General features: G+C 50.0%; 1 pseudogene; it reads left to right on the top strand.

Annotated features, from left to right (window-relative positions):
• The first annotated feature begins 1,702 nt into the window (after positions 1-1,702).
• Positions 1,703-4,772, top strand: LOC140215204 (uncharacterized; annotated as a pseudogene).
• The last annotated feature ends 2,905 nt before the right edge of the window (positions 4,773-7,677 follow it).

The following is a 7,677-nucleotide window of genomic DNA, read 5'->3' as shown; positions in this document are numbered from 1 at the left end:
AAATTTTTGCAAAGGGGAGTGCAGAAGCGTTGCGTAAAAAGGAGACGTGGACAGGAAAGACGCTCACTTGCAACTAAGTATATTTTTACACAAACCACCAGGAACGTTATTGTGCATGCGCTGCCATCGAGAATTGTGACAAAAGTTGACAATTTTTATATATATATATATATATAAAATCGCCTAACAACGGCGCATGCATCACTACATCAATAATGACAGCTAGTGTAGGTGATAGCAACAACGGCATGTGCAAGTGGCCTGACAAAAATCATTCCAAAAAAACCTTCTGGGGAAGAGGGACAGAGGAGGGGGCGTAGAAACTTCAGTCAAGGGCGAGGAACGTAAATTCATTATCCATCAGATGCACTGACGGGGCACTAATACAAAGGTCAGCTTGAGCGTGAATCTGACCAGCCTCGACGATTTCCCTTTCGAGTCTGCCTTTAGATCTGCTTGTAATCTCGGTTTTATCGAAAAGAGGTTTACAGCCACAATCCTTGCAGTGCGCAGGCAGGTATACCTGATGTGAAGTGCTGTGCCACACGTGTCAAACATGATTCGTTCTTTTTTTGTTACGTCATAGGCAAGCAGCCTATATATATAGTTCGCTGTCACTGAAAACAGTGCGGTACGTGCTCTTGGATCGTCTCCGTCACTCTGCCACCCGCTACAACAGTGGCGACGAGGGTGACCACCCCGCGGAACCCCCGCCACGAACAGTGGCGTCTCGGAAACGCTGCGAGTCCTGCTGGATACTGAAAGCAATCGAGTCTACGGAGCATCGGCGGTCATGGCCCTGGCTACGAACCTCGGTACCCTAAGTTTCGACGAAAATCAAGAAAAGTGGGATATTTACTTGACTCGACTGGAGGCATTGTTTCAAGCAAATGATATTAAGACAGATAAGAAAAGGGCGCTCTTGGTTTCGACACTGTCAACGAAGACGGTAGGCGTTCTTGCTGGACACTGCGCCCCCCAGAAAGTAAATGGCTTGAGTTACAAGGACGCTCTTACCATCCTAAATAACCACTATGCGCCGAAGACTAATGAGGTTGCCGCAAGTTACAAGTTCTTTACAAGGGATCAGGCTGCAAGCGAATCTGTCCGGGACTATGTTGTTGAGCTACGCAAGCTTGCGGATAATTGTCACTTCGGCACCAGTTTAGACCGTATGTTACGGGACCGCATTGTTCGCGGCATCCGAAATCGGGCGGTGCAGCAGACGCTGCTTGAAAAAACTGAGCTCGCACTTTCCCGAGCTGAAACGATTGCCATAGCGGCAGAGACAGCCGCACTCGAAGTAAGCGCCATGACTAGACCTGATAATGAGGCAGCGGTGTGCACTGTAGCGAGTAAATCGCGCCGATATCAGACCTTCACCAAAGATAAGCAAAGCCATACTGAGTGCGCACGCTCCGGAAACTACGATCACGAAGCAAGCGACTGTCCGCACAAAAAGGAGCAGTGTTTTCGCTGTCGGAAGACTGGTCATTTCTCAAGAAAATGCCGATCCCAGTCGGGGCTCCGAGCTGGTCGTAGGCGCGACGGCATCGCTAACGCAGTTCATTATGAGAGCGCTGTATCCGAAACGGAGGAAGGCGATATTTCATCAGTCTTCACATTGCAGGAATCACGGGAAAAGAAATCTTTGCTCCAGGCGTTCCGCAGAGTTATCCGCTGGGGTGGCGTGCCTTTGATCATGATTATTGACACAGGATCACCGTTTTCTATCATTCCGCAGGAGGTGTATCTAAAGCACCGTTAGAGTTGGCCACGCTTATCGAAATGCAAACAGACGCTCAGCTGTTACTTGGGCAAGCTACCCATTGTCGGTGAACTGCACCTTGAAGCCCATTTTGCGGGGAAGACTGTACCTGCCACATTGATAGTTACAGGCTGCTCGGGTCCCAGCCTTTGCGGAAGGGACTTAATCCAAGCGTTCTCGCTTTTGCCGTCCGGGTTTCTCGCTACGGTTCAATCGACGTCAGTAGATCTCGACAGCCTCAGGACAGTTTCCTGCCCTTTTTGAGCCAGGACTGGGAAACATTCAGGGGCCACCTGTGAAATTCCACATTCGAGAAGGCGCCCAGCCGAAGTTCCACAAGGTGCGGTCAATTCCTTATGCTCTTCGTGAAAAAGTGGAAACTGAGCTGGAATGTTTAGTAGAGCAAGGCATATTATCGCCCATAGCACATTCTGAGTGGGCGGCGCCAATCGTACCAGTACTGAAGAAAGACGGTTCCCTTCGCATTTGCGGCGATTTCAAAACCACAATCAATGCTGCGTGCATAACTGAGCAGTACCCTTTACCAAACATTGAAGACATTTTCGCGTCGCTACGTGGGGTATCATTTTTCACAACACTGGACCTTAAGGATGCATATAACCAACTTCCATTGGATGAGGAGGCGAGGAAGTTGGCCGTGATAAACTCACAAGGGGTTGTTCTGCTATAATCGTCTTCCGTTTGGAGTTGCCTCGGCTCCCGCGATTTTTCAGCGGCGCATGGAAACGGTCCTGGCCGGTCTTCCAGCCGTGCAGGTGTATTTGGACGATGTATTGATAGCGGAACGTCAAGACGATAATGGCTCAGTACTTCGGGACGTTTTGCGCAGGCTTCAAGAAAATGGCATCAAGCTGAAGGCTGAAAAATGCCATTTTCGCAAAGACTCAATCGTCTACCTGGGCCGTCGCATTCACAAAGACGGCTTGCATCCGCTTGAGAAGAACCTAGCAGCAATACGCGACTCGCCACGGCCTACGAATGTGAGCGAACTGCGCTCGTTTTTGGGTCTGTTGACTTATCACCGGTTCTTGCCACACATATCAACGATGCTCGCCCCGTTGTATCTTCTGCTTGAAAAAGAGCGTAAATGCCACTGGGGAACGGCGCAGGAAAATTCGTATCTCACGGCTAAACAAACACTTCTGAGTTCGCCTGTTCTGACGTATTTCGATCCCAACCAACCAGTGCGCTTGGAATGCGATGCGTCACCGATGCGGTTTAGGTGCCATAATCTCGCACCGAATTGGACAAGTGGATAAGCCCATTGCCTTCCGTTCACGCACGTTAACACACGCCGAAAAGAATTATTCTCAGCTCGAGAAGGAAGCGCTCGCACTGGTATTCGGAGTAACAAAGTTTCAAGACTACCTGCTGGGCCGCGAGTTTGTATTGGTCACGGACCACCAACCACTGGTGGGACTTCTACGAGAAGATCGACCTGTGCCCCCAATGGCGTCGGCATGTATTCAGAGATGGGCTCTGTTTCTAAGCCAATATAGCTACCGCATAGAGTACAAGGCCGGCAAGGAAAACGCAACGCGGACGCACTCAACCGCTTGCCCGTGCCGATATCAGACGCTTGTCGATCGGGCACCTTACCAGAATACGTGTTGTCTTCAGAGGCCCTTGACAGCTCGTTCGTGCCAGCGGATGCCATACGGGCGCTGACGAACGGAGATGAAAACCTTAGCGTTGTGCAGCACATTGTACTGAATGGATGGCCTAAACGCTTGTCACCGTGTCACAATCACCTTCAACCTTATTTTTGCAGAAGACTGGAGCTGTCAAGCGTAGAAGGCCTGCTCTACTGGGGTCATCGCATCGTCGTACCCCGCAAAGCGCGAGTCTCCATGCTCGCTCAGCTACATCGGTCACACCAGGGTGCATCTGCGATGAAAAGACTGGCTCGGACGCAGTTCTGGTGGCCTGGGTTGGATGGTGAGATCGGCACGTTCGTGCATCTCCTGTGTACAAGCTCAGCCAATGCCCCATCCACAGGTTCCTATCTGTTGGCCAGAAACGGGCACCAAATGGTCAAGGCTTCACATTGATTACGCCGGACCGATAGAGGGACGCATGCTGTTGATAGTCGTCGACTCGCATACTAAATGGATTGAGGCACTTCCCGTCAAGTCGGCAACCACAGAAGTCACAATCGCGCGGCTTCGAGAATTGTTTGCGCGTTTTGGCTTGCCGCAAACAGTTGTATCAGATAACGGGCCTCAGTTTTCAAGTCAGCAGTTTTCCCAATTCATGACTGTCACCAACATAACTCATCTACGTAGTGCGCCGTACCACCCACAACCTAATGGTCTGGCAGAGCGTGCGGTCCGCACAATAAAGGATGGCCTTCTTAAGCACTCGATGGTGAACGATCTCGAAACAAAACTAGCGCGAGTGCTCCTAGGCTATCGACGTACCCCACTACCGTGCGGCAAGTCTCCTTCAGAGATGCTGCTGAACTACCAAATTCGTTATCGCTTGGATACTTGCGTCCCGCCTCTACCTCGAAGTTACTCGCAGCCTCCCAGATTCCAGTCCGGCGACCAGGTGTGGGTGCGCAACTTTGGCCAAGGGAAGCGTTGGCGTCCAGGCATCGTCGAGGGCACAGAGGGTTCACGCCTTGTAACGGTCGACACTCCAGATGGCCTAGCCAGACGTCACTTCGACCAAATTTTCCGTCGCGTGCCTGTGTCACCCGTGACCCCAAAAGCGGAGGCTCCCGACTCTCTTCAACCCAGCCCGGACAACAAGAATCGGCCCACGTCCACGCCAGAAGGCCGGTGCAGCCTGGCCACTCCAGAAGCAACTGGCGCTGCGCCTGTTCCTTCGACAACACCTCCAACGTCCCTCCCAGCCGAGCAGGCTCTGTCCGCCAAGTCCGCCGGTCTTACGGAGGTCTACCCGACAACGAAGACCCGTGCAAAGACTGCAGTTTTAAAAGAAAGGGAGAAGTGATATGAAGTGCTGTGCCACACGTGTCAAACATGATTCGTTCTTTTTTTGTTACGTCATAGGCAAGCAGCCTATATATATATATATATATATATATATATATAGTTCGCTGTCATTGAAATAAAACAGTGCGGTACGTGCTCTTGGATCGTCTCCGTCACTCTGCCACCCGCTACAACAATACCTGTCATTTATACAGCGCCCCGTCTGCCCAATGTAAACTTTCCCATAGTCGAGTGGTATCTTATTTACCACTTTGGCGGCACACGAGGCGAGGGGTTTCGTGTGTTTCTTTTAACAGATCTTGTTCTTCTTATGGCCGTTCGCAAGGGTGCACAGTCGAGAAAGCGTGAGGTGAGCTGTGAAGACGAGGTCAACGCCGTGTTTTTGCCCGATCATTTTTAGGTTGTGTGAAATCGTGTGGACATATGGCATCACGACAAACTCGTTTGGCCTCTGGCGTGGCATAGCATTGGGTGGAGCCTGGAGCTTCTTTAGAAGAGTTGAACCCACTGCGACTAGCACACTCGAATGGAAGGAATCCCGAGGCTTTCAGACGACACACTAGTAGGTAAAGACTATGACCGACCCTGTGTGCACACAACTTGGTCAGGCATGACTTGAGGCACGACGAAGCTATACCCCGTTTTACCAGTTTGGTGTTAGAGGAGTCGGAAGGTAGAATGGCCTTCTTAGAACGCCGCAAATATTCCCAACAAAGGTGTTTGTCCCAGTTAAACTAAAGCGCTAAATCTAAAAACCGGAGTGGGTCATTGTCAGGAAGTTCCATTGTGAAAGATAACGAGCGAGCATTGTTTGAAACAAAGCAACACTCTCTCAGCTACTGCAGTGCTAATGTCATTATGTGGAACAGACAAAAGACAAAACAATCGTCCACATGTCTATGAACTTTAAGAACGATGCCCTGGTTCAATTCTTGCTGAAACAAACTGTCAAATTTGGCTTAGAGAATTTCACACAACATGGGTGCCACACACGATCCAATACATATACCCTATTTCTGTATGTGAATCTTGCTGTCAAAGTTAACAATGGTAGAGGTGAAGTGGTAGTCCAAAAGCTCAAGAAAACCCTCTGCCGTCATAAGGTAGTGGGTTTTCAGATTATCAGATTTTATTGCTTGGACAACATAACTACGAGTATGCGCATGCCTTTGTGCTACACTCTGAAAAAAAAAGTTTACACCCTTTGGGTTGTGTTTTGTCCCCAAACGATAATCGCCATCTGTCTTGCCCGCATTTCCTTCCTTTAACGCTGCGAGCCCGGTGCTTCCTAGTCACGATCGGCTTGCGCGTTATCAGCTTGACACAGCATTCTCGACAGGAAAGTAGCGAGCGCCGAGTTTTCAAGAGAGGAAACGCAAGAAAGGCAGATGACGATTATTGTTTGGGGACAAAATAAGCCGCCCCAAAGGATATAAACATTTTTTGACCAGTGTACGTTAAAAGAAACTGTCGTTCCTTGTAGCATGGAAATACTCAGGAATTCTGAACATTGCACCTTCACCATTCTGTGGAACTTCACGGCAATGCACATGCGTAACTGAATGGGCAAAATTTTAAACAATCTTATTTCTATATAATAGCCGAGTATCAAGTTTCAAATGTCTACGCCAAGAGGGTAGTCCCTCTTGGCGTAGACAACATATGCATTTATGGCACTTAGTCGGGACATTGGTGGTGCGTTAAAGCAGTGTTTTGGTCGGGGATGCGCGGTTACTCTAAGAAACGTTTAAACCCTTTGAGTTGTATCTTGCCACACAACGATAAACGTCACCTATCTTGTCCGCATTTCCTTTCTTTAACGCCGCGAGCCCGGTACTTCCCAGTAACGAACGGCATGCGCGTTATCAGCATGACATAGAATTGCCGACAGGAAAGTAGAGGGGCCCGGCGTTTTCAAGAAAGGAAACGCAAGCAAGGCAGATGACGATTATCGTTGTGTGGCAGATATACCCCCAAAGGGTGCAAACTTTTTTTCATAGAGTTTCTAAATAAATACCCATATGAAACTCTATGCTTTTTTTAGAGTACACACAGGAGCAAATGGTTTTGCAGTTTGCACCCTCTCAGCAGAGGGCACATTGACTTGAAGAAGCGCCAAATTTAAACCGTAAAGCCATTTATTACAGCTGGATTTTGAACGGTAATTGCAGAGCGAGTGTCATTCAGTCTCTTTGCGCGCGCTTGTTACTGCGAGGCAGCAGGCAAGGAGAGGGAATGTAATACGGGTGTGCATGCTGTTGTGACGGAGACGTCTCAACGCTGCCGCCACTGTTGCGAAGGAGGATCCAAGGCGACGGTGATTAAACGAAACATTTATATGCAGTATGTACAAGGGCGTTACATGAACGGTCCAGAGGCCGGGGCATAATGGACTCGCACTAAAGCGTGCGGTGAGAAACGGGAGCACGCCTCTGCTTGCTGTCTTTTTCGTCGTCCCGTGGTTCGGGCTTTTATAACCACAGGAGTCGATGCAGTTGCCATCGGCTCGAACCTCCAATCAGGACCCACCACGGGTTGCTGTGCGAATTTCGACGAATGGACGAGAGGCACCTGCATCAGGCGATCCCGGTGAAGTGGTTCAACGGCGCCGCTCCGGCGGCGCCACCGGATGTAAACCGAACACGACCCGCCGTCGGGCCGGGCGAATTCGTTCGGCGCCCGGCTTCAGCCGCATGCCGGCAAAGCGAACCTTTGTTGGAAGCTCTAGCACAACAATGCCTAGAGCGTGCGTCCGTGTGCAATTGCATTTGAGTGTGCGCGCGTGTTTGTATCTCCGTATTTGAATATGCGTGCGCACGAGTGCGTGCATGCGTGTGCGAGCATAGGCTTGCTTGTGTGTGCGTGCAGTGGCGCGTGCGTAAATTTTGTACGTGTGTGCATGCGTGGGCGCGCGTAAATGTGAATGTG

Source organism: Dermacentor andersoni, chromosome 1 (genome assembly GCF_023375885.2).
Source record: "Dermacentor andersoni chromosome 1, qqDerAnde1_hic_scaffold, whole genome shotgun sequence".
NCBI lineage: Eukaryota > Metazoa > Arthropoda > Arachnida > Ixodida > Ixodidae > Dermacentor > Dermacentor andersoni.
This window is presented reverse-complemented; position numbering and strand designations above follow the sequence as displayed.